Source organism: Papaver somniferum, unplaced genomic scaffold (assembly GCF_003573695.1).
Source record: "Papaver somniferum cultivar HN1 unplaced genomic scaffold, ASM357369v1 unplaced-scaffold_32, whole genome shotgun sequence".
NCBI lineage: Eukaryota > Viridiplantae > Streptophyta > Magnoliopsida > Ranunculales > Papaveraceae > Papaver > Papaver somniferum.
The window spans coordinates 311,431-330,743 of NW_020643262.1; positions in this window are offsets into that span (position 1 = coordinate 311,431).

Consider the following 19,313-nt stretch of genomic DNA (forward strand, 5'->3'; position numbering starts at 1 on the left):
GAACTAGTGCAGAGAGGTAGATTTGCTCGTTTTTGTATTCAAATTGGTACTAATATTGCTTTAAAATATGCTGTTGTTGATGGTGGTTTTTAGTTTAGGGTTAAAATCGTAAAACCTTAGTCTGACGTGACATCCACTATGTAAGAAAACGGAACCATGAGTACCAATATCTCCACTAGCACATTTATTGAGCCTCTCAATACGTCTACGAGAAATTTACCAGGGTACCTTTTTTTTAATTGTATATGCTATGTTCCATGGAAGAACCCTCAGTATTGACAGGCATCGTCTCCGCACATGCCAGCCACGCATGCTAGCCAAGCGTGCCAATCACACATAACGTATATTTTAATTAGGGTTTCGACACGCTAAACCCTAATTTCCACACCTCCGCGCCAAAGGCATGCCAACCATGCCAGCCGCACCACCATGCCAACGACATGCCATGCCAGCCACATCTCCGAGCCAAAGGCATGCCAACCATGCCAGCCGCATCACCGTGCCAACGACATGCCATGCCATCCACATCTCCGCGCCAAAGGCATGCCAACCATGCCAGCCACATCTCCGCGCCAAAGGCATGCCAACCATGCCAGTCGCACCACCGTGCCAACGACATGCCATGCCAGCCACATCGCCGCGCTAAAGGCATGCCAACCATGCTAGCCGCACCATCGTGCCAATGGCATTCCATGCCAGCCACATCTCCGCGCCAAAGGCATGCCAACCATGCCAGCCACACTACCGTGCCAATGGCATGCCATGCTAACCACATCTCCGCGCCAAAGGCATGCCAACCATGCCAGCCGCACCATCGTGCCAATGACATGCCATGCCACCCACATCTCCGCGCCAAAGGCATGCCAACCATGCCAGCCGCACCATCGTGCCAATGGCATGCCATGCCACCCACATCTCTGCGCCAAAGGCATGCCAACCATGCCAGCCGCACCATCGTGCCAATGACATGCCAGACCAGCCACATCTCAGTGCCAAAGGCATGCCAACCATGCCAGCCGCACCATCGTGCAAATGGCATGCCATGCCAGCCACACCTCCGCGCCAAAGGCATGCCAACCCTGCCAGCCACGCCAATGGCATGCCATCCTTTCCAGTCATGCCAGCGACGCCAAAGGCATGCCATCCATGCCGGCCAATACCTAATTTGGTCGTGCCTAAAACATTTCCAAAGCCATGCCTCCATGTTGCTGGCTTCCAAACGAAGGGTTGCAACAATCAACGGCCACCCTGTCTTCTGAGATGTAAATCTTAGCCGTACAAGTTCGCCACCAGACACGTGGTAACTTCTGGCCCAATGCCAAACCCTAATTTGTGCACGCCAATGCCATGCCGGCCATGCCACCATGCCGTTGGCTGCCAACATCCCTCTTGAATTCTTCTTGAGTTTTACTTTCCGGATGTTTTCACCTCCCTAACGAGCTCAAAACCTAGATATTCCCTCGAATGGAGATAGGAAATTATTTTCCGTGCAAAATAGAGGGGCGGACCATCAAAATCTGAATCCGTACGAGAATTCTACAGCGATTCTAGTATAGGGCGCTAATTAGGGTTTTAGCATACCAAACCCTAATTTAAACAAAGCCGCACGCTGCCAGCGGCTCCATTCCAATCTGAAAGCTCTTCCCTTCCAAGCCGCACGCTGCCAGCGACTCCCTTCCAAGCCGCAGGCGATTCCCTTCCAAGCCGAAAGCGCTTCTCTTCCAAGCCGCAAGAGACTCTCTTCCAAGCCACACACTGCTAGCGGATCCACTTCACGCCAAATCCATGCCGACCATGCAACCATGCCGCTGGCTGCCAAACGGAAGGTAGCGACGATCAACGGCTACCCTTCCTTCTGAGATGCTGATCTTAGCCGTACAAAATTTCCACCAACGACTTGTGGAAATATCTTGGCTACGTTGCCAACTCTTGGCCACGGTACCAAAACCCTAATTTGGCCACGCCAAATCCATGTCGTCCATGCCTCCATGCCGCTGGCTGCCAAACATAAGGTTGCAACAATCAACTGCTACCCTTTCTTCGGAGATGCAAATCTCAGCCGTACAAGTTCGTCACGCAACCGGCAAACCTCTCAATTTTAACTTGCCAAACAATAGCAACATGCTACACGTTTTCCACGAAAACACTCGAGACATCAAAACATGTCACAAACTGGGGGATACTCATTAGGGTATTGGTCTGGCGGTTTACAGCGTGCGGCGTGCAATACGCCCGTTACAGAAAAGTGTCATAAGAGTGAGGCGGTTAGTAAATACAAGAAGTAATAGTGAAACGTTTCCTTCATTATGGAAACATCAATTCCAGGCGTTACCCGTTACCTCTTTCTTCCATTACTCAATCGTTTTCACTTCTTACGAGGCCTGGGTACGTTTCGTTGCGAATTGTATAAATAGGTCTCACCTATTTCCACCAAAGACAAGTTTTGGTCAGGAGAATACACCACACTCAGAAATCACTTGCTAGCTCTCCAACCTGCTAGCGTCTCACTTTCTGATACAAGTCGTCAAAAAACTACTCTTCCAGAATCAACTATTCTGGTCTCAAAACTCTCTTCACTTCCCTCCCTAAGACCAATCCTTCTCCTTCACTTTGTGACCTAAGTAAGTCTGGAACGTCCATTTCTTGGTTTAGGCCGGATTTGTACAAATTGATCTCTCGAATCAAAGTACTCCCTTGCAGTACATTGTTTAGGGTTTAGACTCGTTTCTCACCCACAACACACGACATTAACGAAATCAGCAGAAACCGGTTTCACCCTCAAACAATTGGCGACCACAGTGGGAGGTCAATCCTCAGTTGCAATATCTATTTCCAATTTCCAGTTTCATCTTTCAATTCCGATCTCAAGATGGTAGAAGCAAACTATCCACTCGGGAATCAATGTCTCAGTTATCAGTTATCACACGACGAGGAGTGACTGGAGTATCGCGGTCAGGATGGCGTCACCCATAAAACTACGGTGGACATGCCTATGGCTAGGGTTTGCACCAAGATGGAAGAACAAGCTAAAGGAGGAACGCAGGAATACATACCTGGAATATGCTCGTTTTGTTGTTACTGCTTTGCCGCTAGCTCCAAGACGAGGGAATAAAACTGATGATACGGGATAAAGAAGATGGGTAGCGCCTTTTATAGGAACGGTGTTTTTGGAGCTCGAATGGAGGAAGGTTTATTATTTTTGGTTATACATGGGAAGAGGCAACCGGGCCCGCTAGCAACAGTCCGTGGCCAAGCTATCGCCAAGAGACCGCCAGCGCCATCTCCACGCCTCAGCCGGCACCATCTCCGCATCCTAGACGACGCCATCTTCGCGTCCCCTCCACTCCTAGCCAGCGTCAGCAACCTGCATCCTTTCCAGCGCCAATAGCTTGCATCCTTCCAGTGCTAACAGCTTGCATCCTTTCCAGCGCCAGCAGCTTGCATTCTTTCCAGCGCCAGCAACTTGCATCTTTCCAGCGCCAGCAGATTGCATCCTTTCAGCGCCAGCATCTTGCATACTTCCAGCGCTAACAACTTGCATCTTTCCAGCGCCAGCATCTTGCATCCTTCCAGCGGTAACAGATTGCATCCTTTCCAGCGCCAGCAACTTGCATCCTTCCAGCGCCAGCAGATTGCATCCTTCCAGCGCTAACATCTTGCATCCTTCCAGCGCTAACAGATTGCATCCTTCCAGCGCTAAAAGCTTGCATCTGTCCAGCGCCAACAACTTGCATCCTTTCCAGCGCTAACAGCTTGCACCCTCCCAGCGTCATCTTTTCACTCCATAGCCATTCAAAGTCCAGCGCCATCTTCTCCGCTCCACAACCAGCCAAATCAGCGTCATCCTCACCCTTCGAAATAGCGTCATGGCTCCAGCACTCCATGATCAAAACCGCGCCATCTCTGTACGATACACCTACGATCACAAGAAACAGAGCCGCTTCCACCATCCCCAACGTTTCTTCAAGTATGACAGCTTCAATCGTCACCAGAGCCGCCACTACTCCACCATCAGGACGAGAGATTGGAGGAGCCAGAAGAAGCCGACCTCCTTTTACCACTGTTGATTTGATGGAAAGACAAAAGTTTCTCGTAAGGCTCAGACATACATGGCTATAACTCAGAAAGAGATACCTATTTTCCTCAAGACACTGACGGAGCGGCCGCCATAAGAGTCATGTCAACCCAAGAGGGGGTTGACAAAAAATACTTTTAACATCGGCGCAGGCACTTCAGCAGGACGTGCGTTTATAGATGAAGAGGCTCGCTTTGCTCTTAGACGCCCAGTAGGATGGAATCAGCAATCCAATTTTATCACACGTAAAATCAGGAACGATTTCTCCAAAATCGAGGCAAAAGAAATCAACAACCCTCCTGAGGTCACAAAGACCCTCTTCCCGTCAAGAGCTGCATGATTTCTGGGGACTTCGCCCACAAAATCGTGCAGTCTATGATGGAACATTTATGTGAGATTCTATATTTCTCCAAGGCGCAACATCAAGAAATATTTGCATCCCTCAACCGCACTGCATCAGGAAAGCAGTTGTTTCCATCCAAGGAAGCCGTTCCCAAACCCCAACCTCTCCTGGAAAGAACGATCGATAGATGGAACTGGGGACTCCTAACCACTGTTCACTTGAAGGATGTCGAGATTGACATCACGCTGATTGACGCATCCGCTCCGCTTCAACGTTATCTCCAGCAGCCGCTTCGCGACAACGTGATCCAGCAGCGTCTCCGCTTCAACGTTCGCTCCAGTAGCCGCTTCGCTTCAACGTCCTCCAGCATCTTCTCCGCTTCAACGTTCGCTCCAGCAGCCGCTCCGCTTCAACGTACTCCAGCAGTGGCTCCACTTAAACGTCCTCCAGCTGCCGCTCCACCCTAACGTCCTCCAACAGCGGCTCTGCTTCAACGTTCGCTCCAGCAACCACTCTGTTTCAGCGTTCTCTCCATAAGCTTCTCCAGGATCCGAAGCCGAAGCTTCAGCGTTTGTCTCCTTAAGTTTCAACGTCCTCTCCAAGAGCCTAAGACGCTTCAACGTCACTCCTTCCTATAAAGGGTCGTCCCACCACGCTTCCCATGTCAAGGATCATGATCGCAGCCAGCTAATCTTCATAGTCATGGCCACCTTTTGATCCATCCCGCCAAAACTCATGATCATGGGAAGTTTGCTCGCTTACACATCCAGCCAATCCTTTTACTTCCATGGATGCCCATACAATTCCAGCCAACCTACTTTGTTCCCACGACAATGTAGTCTCTTCTGATTACATCTGCTACCAAGAATTGTTGACGCTCATTTGTTGATACCAGCCAGAGCTTCACCGCAACAACAATCACTACAAAGGTAACCTGTACTCCTCCATATTTTATTTTCATGTGGAAGAAGTAACAAAATCACCAGTAGAACGCACGATGGTGATGTCTTTATCATGGTCAACCCACTGACCATACAAGATGGAAACATGTAAACCATACTTGGGGACTGAGGATCTACACGGAATCCCTTCACTGTCAAAGATCAGAAGACACAGTCAACCGAAGGCCATAGCCACAACAAGGTCATCTACCTTCAAGGGTGTAGCGCAAGAATATCATCACCTTTCTGTCTAGAAGATGCCTTCAACACTTAACGAGGCCGTGGTCGATCCCAAGTCTGCTCAGAGGAAAATAACTTCGGAAACTAAAGAAAAATGCGACTGGGGACTGCTCATCCCAATCCATCCCAGAGACCATCAAAGACTCATGATATAACTCCAGAGACGCGGCTGAAACATTTTCTTGAAGAAACTGAGGGAGCCACGATAAACAACATAACTCTCTCATTCCTCCTCTTCGCTATCCAGAATATTTCTTCCATATGATATCCTGAGCATCCCAGCGTCACATCCAGAAGAGTACAATAAGCTTGTATCAAATCCCGTGGACATGGATTCAAGGCGATGCAATGAAAGTAGGCTACACATGGGGACTACCAGCATGGGACGCTTTCACTCCCTCAACCTGGTTATTTCTTATTTCATCATCATCATTGCCGAAGTTTTACGAGACGCAGGAATTTCTTAACATGAAGCCGTACACGTGCATCGAAGACTCCAAAAGCACGTCACAAAGATACATTCACATATTCGGCCATGTCATCGGATATAACATAAATATAACCGGGGACTACTTGCCGCATCCCATTCCATATGATAGTCCAAGATTCAGAAGCTGGTTCGAAGGATGTCTCTGGGAACAAAGTCCTTGAAGACTTGATAGCAGCACATCGGCAAAAAAATGTCTCCCAACTCATCTATTTCATCCTGTGGCTTCGGAAGATTTCTACCATACAATCATCCACAACATATCATCATCACGATCAGAAGGTCCAGACACTGAACAACCTAAAGTCAAGGATGGACCGATAACGCAACCATAATCCCCAAGATTAGCCCTGACATGATCGTTGCCGAGCATATATTTCATCCATCCATCCCGAGAATGCAATGGAGTTTGGTAAATTTTGGAATCCACTGGAGAGACACTGCAGGCAAAGCACAGATCCAGAAGAGCAACAGAAAACAGAAGAGGGTCGATACCTCTTTTCATGCGGACGGAGTTTCTAGAATTTGAACAGAATAAAGATTCCTTCTTGCTCCATGAACGGGAATAGATGACTGGGCGCGACTATGCCACCTTGGGCCTGCAACATCCCTCTTGAATTATTCTTGAGTTTTACTGTCGGTCTGTTTTCACCTCCTAAACGAGCTCGAAACCTAAATATTCTCGAGTGGGGAGATAGGAAATTCTTTTCCGATCGAAATGGAAGGGCGGACCGTCATAATACGAGTGCGTACGAGAATTCTACAACGATTTTAGTAAGAGGCGCTAATTAGGGTTTCAGCATGCCAACCCTAATTTAGACAAAGTTTCCAGGCGCCATCACCACCGTTTGATAGCCGAAGTTCCAGCATTATTACCACCATTTGGTATCCGAAATTTCGAAACCAGTTTACACCATTCCGCGGACTGAAGACAGTTTCTACCATTCCGCGGACTGAAGCCAGTTTTCACCTGGACCGAAGACAGTTTCCACCATTCCAAGCCAGCGCCCGCGCCAAGTTTACGCAAGCGGCTCCATTTCAAGCCGAACAATGCTGACGGATCCATTCCAAGCTAACCAATGCTTACGGATCCATTCCAAGCCAACCAATGCTGACGGCTCCGTTCCCAGCCGACCAGCGCCAACGGCTCCATTTCACGCCAAGACAATGCTAGCGGATCCCTTCCAAGATGACTCCAACAGTCTGCATCTCAGCCAGCAACCAAATCTACCACTCCACGACCTAGCCAGCAGCACCACGAGCCGAATTTACGCAAAGCCACCAACGCAAGAGTCATGGATTCTCTTTACCTCTCGAAAAAAGTTAGCTGGATCTTCCTAACCGTCTTTTCATGACTTGTTGTTTCGATTTTGTCCTTGTCTGTCACCATCTCATGCTTACCTCGCAACAATTCCCCTATTCCGAGCTAAGCAGGGGACTTAATGTTGATGGTGGTTTTTAGCTTAGGGTTAAAATCGTAAAACCTTAGTCTGACGTGACGTCACTCTGTAAGGAAACGAAGCCATAAGTACCAATATCTCCACTATCACATTTATTGAGCCTTTTAATACGTCTACGAGAAATTTACCAGGGTACCTTTTGTTTATATCTATATGCTATGTTCCACGGCAGAACCCTCAATATTGAGATGCATCGTCTCCGCGCATGCTAGCCAAGCGTTCCAATCACACATACCGTATATTTTAATTAGGGTTTCCACACGCTAAACCCTAATTTTCACACCTCCGCACCAAAGGCATGCCAACCATGCCAGCTGCACCACCGTGTCAGCGGCATACCATTCCAGCCACATCTCCGCGCCAAAGGCATGCCAACCATGCCAGCCGCATCATCGTGCCAAAAGCATGCCATGCAAGCCACATCTCCGCGTAAAGGCCTGCCAACCATGCCAGCCGCACCACCGTGCCAACGGCATGCCATGCCAGCCACATCTCAGCGCCAAAGGCATGCCAACCATGCCAGCCGCACCATCGTTCCAATGGCATGCCATGCCAGCCACATCTCCGCGCCAAAGGAATGCCAACCATGCCAGCCACACCACCGTGCCAATGGCATGCCATGCCATCCACATCTCCGCGCCAAAGGCATGCCAGCCGCGCCACCGTGCCAATGGCATGCCATGCCAGCCACATCTCCACGCCAAAGGCATGCCAACCATGCCAGCCGCGCCATCGTGCCAATGGAATGCCATGCAAGCCATATCTCCGTGCCAAAGGCATGCCAACCATGCCAGCCGCACCATCGTGCCAATGGCATGCCATTCCAGCCACATCTCCGCGCCAAAGGCATGTCAACCATGCCAGCCGCACTATCGTGCCAATGGCATGCCATGTCAGCCACATATCCGCGCCAAAGGCATGCCAGCCACGCCAATGGCATGCCAGCCCTGCCAGCCATGCCGGACAAACCCTAATTTGGTCGTGCCTAAAACATTGCCAAAGCCATGCCGACCATGCCTCCATGTCGCTGGATGCCAAACGAAGGGTTGCAACAATCAACGACCACCCTTTTTTCTGAGATGCAAATCTTAGCCATACAAGTTCACCACCAAATGCGTGGCAACTTCTGGACCAATGCCAAACCCTAATTTGGCCACACCAAATCCATGCCGGCCATGCCACTGGATTCCAACATCCCTCTTGAATTCTTCCTGAGTTTTACTTTCGGGCAGTTTTCATCTCCCGAACGAGCTCCAAACCTAAATATTCCCTCGAATGGAGATAGTAAATTCTTTTCCGTGCATAATAGAGTGGCGGACCATCAAAATCCGAGTCCGTACGAGAATTCTACAGCGACTCTAGCAAAGGGCGCTAATTAGGGTTTCAACATACCAAACCCTAATTTAGACAAAGACGCACACTGCCAGCGACTCCCTTCCAAGATGCAAGCGCTTCCTTTCCAAGACGCACGCTGCCAGCGGCTCCCTTCCAAGACGCAAGTGATTCCCTTCCAAGACACAAGCGCTTCCCTTCAAAGACGCAAGCGACTCTCTTCCAAGCCGCACACTGACAGCGGCTCCACTTCACGCCAAATCCATGCCGGCCATGCAACCATGCCGTTGGCTGCCAAACGGAAGGTATCCACGATCAACGGCTACCCTTCCTCTTGAGAAGCGGATCTCAGCATACAAACTTGCCACCAAACGACTTGTGGCAATCTCTTGGATACGATGCCAACTCTTGTCCACGGTGCCAAAACCCTAATTTGGCACCGCCAAAGCCATGCCAGTCATTCCTCCATGTCGCTGGATGCCAAACAGAAGGTTGCAACAATCAACGACTACCCTTCCTTCTGTGATGCAAATCTCAGCCGTACAAGTTCGTCACCGATCCGGCAAGCCTCTCAATTTTAACTTGCAAAACAATAGCAACATGCTACACATTTTCCACGAAAACACTCGAGACATCAAAACATGTCACAAAATGGGGGATGCTCATCAGGGTATTGGTCTGGCAGTTTACAGCGTGCGGCGTGCAATACGCCCGTTACAGAAAAGTGTTATAAGAGTGAGGTGGTTAGTAAATACAATACGTAACGGTGAAACTTTCCTTCATTATGGAAACATCAATTCCAGGCGTTACCCGTTACCGCTTTCTTCCGTTACTCAACTGTTTCCACTTCTTACGAGGCCAGGGTACGTTTCGTTGCGACTTGTATAAATAGGTCTCACTTATTTCCACCAAAGACAAGTTTTGGTCAGGAGAATACATCACACTCAGGAATCACTTGCTAGCTCTCCAACCTGCTGGCGTCTCACTTTCTGATACAAGTCGTCAAAAACTACTCTTACAGAATCAACTATTCTGGTCTCAACACTCTCTTCGCTTTCCTTCCTAAGACCAACCATTCTCCTTCACTTTGTGACCGAAGCTAGTCTGGAACGGCCATTTCTTGGTTTAGGCCAGATTTGTACAGATTGATCTCTCGAATCAAAGTACTCCCTTGCAGTACATTGTTTAGGGTTTAGACTCGTTTCTCACCCACAACACACGAAATTACCGAAATCAGCAGAAACCGTTTTCACCCTCAAATAGCTATTCAGATAGGACGTGATAGGCAGAAGATTGAATATGAGGGAATCCGTTTAATTTGTTTTAAGTATGGTAAAATTAATCATAAAAAAAATAATTGTCCATTGTTACAAACTGGTAATGTGGCTAATGTAGCTAATGGTGGATCCAAATCTGGTAGTGATGGTGCAAGAAATAAGGAAAATAGAGAGAGCTATGGTCCATGGATGCTGGTAACAGCCAGGAAGAGAAAGTCCTCTGCAGTTAGTGGAAGAATGGACAATGGGCAGAAGACAGTGAACGTAAGAGTACAAAACAGTGATAACATGGATAGCGTGAGTGGGCAGTGGCATATTGTCAATGGACTTCGAGGTGATGGTAATAATTTGAGTTATTCCAAAGTGCACAGTGAAAAAGGAAATCCTATGCAAGCAACTCAAAGCTTAACATATCCCAAGACTAATGGCAAGAAATCTGGTCAAGTCAAGAATAAGTGGGTGATGAAAATGGAGATAAATTATTGCAATATGGCAGTTTCAAATTTTGGAGGAAGGGAAATGTTAATGCCTTTTCATTTATAGAAAATGAAGACTGCAATTCAGGAAATTTTAATGATATTAATGATGATAATTCTGTAACTCTCATGTTTGACACTCATAAGGCTGATAATATGGGAATGAATGGTAATAATGGAGCAGTTACATTTGGCAAAGTTGGTGCCTATAAAGGGAAGGAAAAATCTCAAATTAGTCATTCAAATCATCAGCAACATGAGCAGTCTTTCAACAACCATGAATTTGTCTTCTCAAGCATCTCAAATGCTATTTGTGGAGGAATAATGGGTGGAAGATCTGATGATGAAAAGAGCTCAAGAGATAGAACTAATAATGGAGCAGGAAACAAGAGTGGATCAATGTTTCAGATGATGGATGAAGTAAATCAACTACAAAGACAGTTACTTTCAATACTGTCGCAATTGGTGCATGTTCCAGAATAAGTGAATGTGAATGGAGTTTTGACTCAAATTTAAAAGACTTTAAGCCCGATCAAGATTTCTCCTTCCAAATGGCCCCACATGGACCCAGTAGAGTTCCTAAAGGAAGGAAAAGAAACACCAGATTGCATGTCAAAGATGTGGCAAGAGGCAATGGTGCTCGAAGCAGTATTTCCTCAATTGGTGGAGACTCCAACTCTCATAAAAGCTCAAGAGGACTGCTGAAGTTCGAGATGAAGTATTAGGAAATAATATATGAGAGTCTATATTTAGGAGATATGCACATTAAGTTTTGAGAGTTTATGTTAGGAAAGTGTCTATGTTTAGAGTTTGATCTTAGTTAGGAAAGTACCTTGAGTGGTCGTCAAGTTTGTAAACAATATAAATAGGCTATTAAGCCATGAGAATGAAGACACCAAAATTATTATCAATGTAGTCTTTTATGCTTCCGCGTTTATGCTCTCCTCTCTCTTGCTCGATCCTTAATATGGTATCAGAGCCAGGTTAGAGGAAGAGAGGGGAGAAGAAGATCGAGTTAGAGGATCTTTTCCATATTTTAGGGTTTAAGAAAAAAAAAAAAACGGCGCAAAGTTCTAATGATAATTAACATAAAAAAAATTGTTTGCGACAAAGGTGAAGTGAAGCTGTCTGCTGTCATATACAAAAGGTTTGAAGGAGTATTTGTTTGCGACAAAGGTGAAGTGAAGCTGATGAACGTAAGGGAAGATTGCGACGTTACTGGAAGTTGATGATGGAGTTAAAAAAAAATAAATAATAATAATAATAAAAAAAAAATAAAAAAAAAGATAGCTACACGTGAAAGGTTCGATGGCTGTTAGGGTTATCACGTGAAGTCATAGAAGATATCTAAATCTTGTTCACTAGTTGAACAAGTTTTAGACATTACTCGCCGAGATACCAGTCAAGAAGGAAGCCGTGGAGTCTGCTGCCGTAATAGGTTGTTGCTGACGGTTTCAAAATCATGAAAAGATGACAGAAGAATTAGGCATTGTTGGTAGAAAACGATGGGGTTATGATGATTGGTGACTGAAGTTGGAGATCGAGAAATCGTGGTGATCATGCTGGTTTCTATGGAAAGAAGACGTATGTTGCTGCTCCAAGACCGGACGAGAGTATGTATTCTATTGAAGTCTCAGGAGAGAATAAGAACGGAGGAATAATTGATGGTGTTTGATCATGATGATAGTTATTTCCGATGGGAGTTATTCTCGAGTTCCAATTGAGCTTTGGGTTGGTGATGGATGTCTCTGTTGGTTTGCTGGTGATAATGGTGGTCTGTAATTGATTGGACAGAGAGAGATCGAGTTTATCACGGATGTAAACCAGAAGATAAGTGATTCGAGCTCGTTGTATTATTCAGGAAAGGTGGAAGCTGTTGATTTAAATGGAGATGTTCATATGACTAAAAAAAACATAGTAATTGTGTACGACAAGGATAAACTCAGAGACGTAATGGGTTGGTAGAGCGAGAGCCTGAGATGCTGATGTTCATGGAGATGTTGACGTGCGGTTCTGGTAAGAAGATGCAAGAGGAGGTTACAGAAGAAGTCCGTAAAAAAAAAAAAAAAAAAAAAAGGGAATACATCACAGTTTGTGATAGAAGTGTGACAGAAACTGAAACATCTGACAAGTGTGACAGAAGGATGTCACATCTAGCAATACAAGTGTTACTGAAGATTTGTTGCAAAAGAAAGTGTCACAGTTCGTGACACTAAGCGTGAAAAAAAAGGGTTATGACAGTGCATAAGTGTGACAGTTTCGATGCAAAGGCGTTGTAGAAAGCTGTTTGTTAAAAGATGAAGAAACTTTGTGTGAGTGGATGATTCAAAGGGTTAAGTCAAGAATTCGAAATCAATGAGAATGGAGGATCAAAGCTTGTATTGCAGTCAAGAAGGATTGGTACAGCTTGATGGCGGATCAAAGGTATTTCAGTAAAAAGGACTGGTACGGTTTGATTAAATTGACTAGAATTTAGAAACTTAGAATGACAAGGTAAGTTGAGTGGTTATGTTTGAAATTAAGGGAGGATGGTATCAGAGCAAGGTGAGAGGGAGAGAGGAGAGAAAGAATTAGAGAATTTTTTTTTGCGTCCAACAAAAAAAGTTGTGTGAGTTCCACGTTTAAGAAGAAGAAGAAAAAAAAAAAAAAAACCGCTGCTTAAAGTTCTGATGATAATTGTGAGCTAAGAAGAAGGTGTAGCCGGTAGATGCTGATCCAAAACTTGTTGCCTATCAAAGTCCGTTCGTGTGGGTTTGTTCGCGTGCTGTTAAGAAGGTTCAAGTGTTGCTGCGGCTATGTGGGTTGAACAGTACGTACGTTTGCATGGTGTTGGAAGTTGTTCACCAAGGGTCAAGAGGTAAGTTTTTGGTACAAGTTTACGGTGGTCTTGGTCAGGTTATTTGAGCCGAGAAACCAGTAAAACAAGTAGCTCGGTGATAATACTAGGTGGAGGCGTGTGTTGGGGTGTGATCGTGTTTAAAAAGAAAAAGAAAAAGTCAGAACTTGTTTTTTTAGAAGTGGAGATAAACAAGGAAATAGGTGGTTAATATGGGGATTTGAATTACTTAATAACTCCGATTACCAGCAAAAAAGAGTGATCCTGATGCCGAGAGATGGGTTCTGTAGTTGTTGTGTGTTTAAGCTAAGAAAGAAGGAAAAAAAATGCAGCATCTGATGTTGTTAAATCTGGATTGATTGGTTGTAATGGTTCAAAACCATTGATCTCAATGAAGCTTGATTGTTGGTTGTTGTTTTGATTTGAGATTGGTGACGGAGAAGTCATGGAAACTAAAGTATTGGTTTGCGTTGACGTTGCTGCCATTGATGTTGCAGAGAAGGTTCGATGATGAATATTGGAAGGATGTTGTTGCTTTGATCATCGTGATTACGTTGACGGAAGTGACAGGGAATGAAGTTGGAGCTTGGCAGTGAATGGATGATGAAGATTCAGCCATGGAGTTAGTACTCATGAGATGAGATGTAGAAGTCCGAGTAGCAAAACAGGGAAGCTCGAGTTCAAAGTTTGGACAAAGAAGCAGTTAGGGTTTCACGTCCGGCGAAAAAGAAAAAAAAAAAAAAAAAAGAAGAAAAGGAAAGTGTTATTGGAAGTTAGTAACAGTGTGAGTGTTACAAAAGTTAGTGTTACAGTTGCAGAAGAACTGTTACAGATTAACAGTTAAGTGTTACTGAAGAATTGTTACAGAAGCGTAACAGAAGAAAGCTGGTGACAGTAGTGTGTAATAACAGTTGGAAGAAGTGAAGTGTGGTTTAAGAGTTTGTGGCAGAAACTTAGAGATCCTACAAAGTGTGGCAGACTTTGTAAAGACGACAAGATTGTGAGAGAATCTTGAAGAACAAAGAAGTGTGAAGGTTTCGCAAAAATAGCGTGACTGGAACAAGAGAAGAAGAAACAACATTCATGTTGTGAAGAAAGAAAAAAAAAAGAGAAGAAAACAATCACCAAGAGGTGATGAGAAAAAAAACAACAATAATAGGTTGAAACCCTATGAGTTGTCGAGAGAGTACAAAAAGTATTCTATCGAAGAAACCAAGAAACCAAGAGTACAAGAAGTATTCTACGAAGGGAACCGAAATGTTCTAAAACTACGAAGATGGGACCGCAATGTCCTTAAACTACGAAGAGAGGACCGAAACGTCCTTAAACTACGAAGATGGAACCGAAATGTTCTAAAACTACGAAGATGGGACCGTAATGTCCTTAAACTACGAAGGGGACCGAAACGTCCTTAAACTACGAAGAGGACCGAAATGTCCTTAAACTACGAAGATGGGACCGCAATGTCCTTAAACTTGCATTGGGACCGAAATGTCCTTAAACTACGAAGAGGACCGAAATTTCCTTAAACTACGAAGATGGGACCGTAATGTCCTTAAACTACGAAGGGGGCCGAAACGTCCTTAAACTACGAAGAGGACCGAAATGTCCTTAAACTACGAAGATGGGACCGTAATGTCCTTAAACTACGAAGGAGACCGAAATGTCCTTAAACTACAAAGAGGACCGAAACGTCCTTAAACTATGATCTGAAGATTTTTTTTTTCGCAAAAGCGTTGAAAAAAAAAAAAGGAAAAGAAAACCGAAGTTAAATTTCTTTGGTCCAAGATGGGCATTCGTGATCTACATGCTCCATCTTGAGGGATGGTATTAGGAAATAATATATGAGAGTCTATATTTAGGAGATATGCACATTAAGTTATGAGAGTTTATGTTAGGAAAGTGTCTATGTTTATAGTTTGATCTTAGTTAGGAAAGTACCTTGAGTGGTCGTCAAGTTTGTGAACAATATAAATAGGCTATTAAGCCATGAGAATGAAGACACCAAAATTATTATCAATGTAGTCTTTTATGCTTCCGCGTTTATGCTCTCCTCTCTCTTGCTCGATCCTTAACATGAAGTTTACTGCAAGATTGGATTTGGAGCAGGGAGTTCATAGAATGTTCAAGACAAGGTTCATCCCATTGGTGCAACTGAACCAAGAGATGATGGAGATGGAGAATTTGGCTCTCACCAATAGTTCTCTTCGAGGTAATTGTCCTTTCTCCTTGATGTTGAATTCTGTTAGGAAGATCCTTACATGGAATTTCAAACGTCTGAGAAGACTTTCTTTTAAAAAAGAGTGATGAAGCAACTTATTAAAAAACATAAGCCTAGCATAGTTGCTCTTCTCGAAACTAGATCCATTTTTGAACATGCTTCAGAAATTCTTAAGCAACTTGGGTTCAATAAATCTATTATTGTGGAACCATGTGGGTTTTCTGAAGGTTTGTGCTTACTTTGGAATGAGGAGGAAATAATTATTCAAGCTACAAAGAATTCCAGATGGGTTGTTCATGCACTGGTCACGGCCAAATTTCAAAAGCCATGGATTTTGTCTTCTATTTATGCAAGCACCAACAAATCAAAGAGGAAGAGAGTCTGGGAAGAGATGAGAGGTATAGCTGAACTGAACAATGTTGATTGGATGGTTATGGGGGACCTAAATACCATGGCCAGTGTGCATGAGAAGGTTGGTGACAGGAAACTTGATATTAATAAGGTGGAGGAGATGAAAAACGTTATGAACCAGTGCGGTCTCATTGATTTTGGAGCCCATGTCCCAAAATATACGTGGAACAACAGGAGAACAGGGATGGAAAATATCAAGGAAAGGCTTGATATGGTTATTGCTAACCCTCAATGGTGCAGTCGCTTCCCGAATGGACATGTATTATATCTTCCTTACTATATGATTCATACCATAGAGTTTTATTAATAGATTTGGAACCAAAAAGTGTTTTCATACCTAGACCATACAGACTTGAGTCAATTGGACTGAGGACGAGAGGTTCAATGAGGTTGTAAAAATGCCTGGAACTCTAATTGTCTTTGAACACTCAACAACACTATTTCCATTCTGTTGATAATTTTCAAAAGGATTAAAAAAAATGGAATAAAAATGTGTTTGAGAATTTGAAAGCTAACATTGAAAAGTATTTGCAGGAATTGAGCCAGGCTCAGAACAATTTCGATAATAATCCATCTGATGATAATAAAGTTATATGACTAATTGCTTGTGTGAATATTTAAATTGTCTCAGGATGGAGGAAATTTTTAAGAAGCAGAAATCCAGAGTTAGTTGGTTAGTAGAAGGGGACCTGAACACAAAGTTTTTTCATTCTTCTACTTTGGTTAGGAGAAGTAGAAATATGCTTGTTAGGCTGTTGGATAATAATGGTACATGGCTAGATAATATTGATGAAATTGAAAACGAAGTTGTTGTTTTTTTTTTTTTGCTAAATCACTTATTTATTAAATTTCAAATCAAAGTTCCAAAATACAATGAAGTTAGTATTGGATTTTGTATATCGTCTTAAGTATTCGAAACTAGACCTGGTCCCGGAGTTTTTCTGCATTTGCGGTTTCCTCGTTAACAAAATCTTGATGTATCTTTTACTTTGATTTCCGCGTTATAATTGTTTATTATAATAAAGTAAAATACACACATACGTTAACTCCGCAATGCTTGATAGTGATCCTATAAAGTTTGGTTATTACTAAACCTATTATCAAGTATCACACTTTGTTGTAGTATTGTCTCGATCTTGTATCCATAGTCAATCACATAAGTTATCTTGTTGTTGTCTTGTCTCGATCTCGTATCCATAGACAATCACACGAAGTGTGAACCGAATCGTCGTATTGTCTCAACTCTGTCCATAGACGTGTTTGATTTGAAGTTGGCACCACTCTCTCTCTGTCGACAACATCAACAGATCCATAGAAACACATCATCATCAATTAGCAGAGTAATGTCAGAATACATGAATAAAGTTGAAATAGTTCGAGGTTTACATGCAACAACTCAAGGAAAGTAAAATTCTTATTCAAAGTAAAGATACAATGCAAAGAGCGGAATTTTATACACATTTGAAGAAGTATTTTACAAGAGCAAAGAAAACAGAAAAAGATGAGAATTAGTGAAGTTTTTGAAATCAAGACAATACAAGTTGTGAAGAATCAAGTTATAAAGTCCTTCTTCCATGGCATTAGTAGTTTCATTATTTATTTTCAATTTTTCATTTTCATGTAAGTTAATTAATTAAAAAAAAAGAAAAATACAGTTTGTTTTTAATTTTGTTTAAATAACACCATGGTAAAGAAGAAGTATTTGAGAGGAAAATTCAAGCAACAAGGAAATTGAAGAGAAAAATCAGAAATTGTCAAGGTTCTACAAAATTCAGAAGTTCATCATCAACAGTTGAAGACCGAAGACGAAGACATTTCTATGGATGCTATGAGAGTGGTGTTGATTGCCGATCGGATGTGAAAGTAAGTGAGTACTCATATCCTTGATAATGATTGATTTCCTTTCTTAGAGATCATCAGAAAAAGATTCTTTTTCCACATCCTTGTGGAGTCTCCAGAAATTATCTCGGAAGGTTATCCTTCCCACCATTCAGCATGTGCAGAATTTCACTCTTTATTCCTATCTGCACATATGAGAGACTAGAAAAGCGGTCTTTTTGAGAGCAATTATCATAAAAATTTACTCTCGAACCCGAATTCTTTCATATGGTATGGTTACTTCTCGCTCAACTCTTAAGGATGAGAATGCGTTATTTGGTATTTCTAACTTCGTGTTACTAGAATGCGGAAACTTTATGTCCTCGTAGCTCCTTGGATGCTTGGGACTCTATTACGCTGTGGAGTTGAGGAAGGTTTTGTGGGTACATCTCTGGTAGGCCCTCATGAGACTACAACTCGTCCACTAGGGAAATCTAGTGGTTTAAAGGCTTAGTGCATACGCTAAATGCATTCGAGAGACCAGCGACAGTGGTATAGTTAGGATTTCTTAATTTCCGTTTCACTTGAGGACAAGTAAAATTCAGGTCTGGGGGTATTTGATGAGTGCCAAATATTGCATATTTCTATACCTTTTTATTGGCAATAAACTCATCTTTTGCACTTTAAAAACATATATTATCCCAAATTCTGTATTTTCTCTGTTTTCAAGAATAAATACTTGTACTAATTAATTTTATGTTTTTAGGTACTAAATAAAGCTTGGATTAATTGAGAAGCCAAACGATAATAGGAATGGCGGCTAGCGACAATCGGAAGAGATACAACATAAAGTTCCCGCGAGAAAGCCGTGAAGCGCGAAGGAATATCACGTAAAGAACAACCGCAATCCACTTGCAACTCTCCCACAATCCGCTTGCAAGAGCTACGCAAGAAGTGGGCTTGTTAGAGGACTCAAACCCAAAGCCAAACCCAGTATCCAAACCCGTTCTCAATCTGAGACGTTAGATTTGATAGAGCGGGTTATCATCCAACAACATTCCCATCGAGTACATCAAGTTTTGATATAACTGCTTAACACCCTAGTCGCTTATCTCTTTTCCCTATCGAGCAGAGAGCAAATCAAACCATTCTTCATTTTCTCTCTTCTTCTCTATTTCACAGAGCCAACACCTTCAATAACCCCTCCGTACACTGAGCACAACTTCACCTTCATTAACACCACCATTAACTCCTAATTCTTCATCTCTCTCTATCTTATCTCTATTCTTATCAAGAACAGTAACCCTAGAAGATAATATTTAGAGAGACACAGTTAGGGTTAGCTGTACAATTGGGGGGGGGGGGGGGGGGGGGGGGGGGGCAGAGGAATTGATGA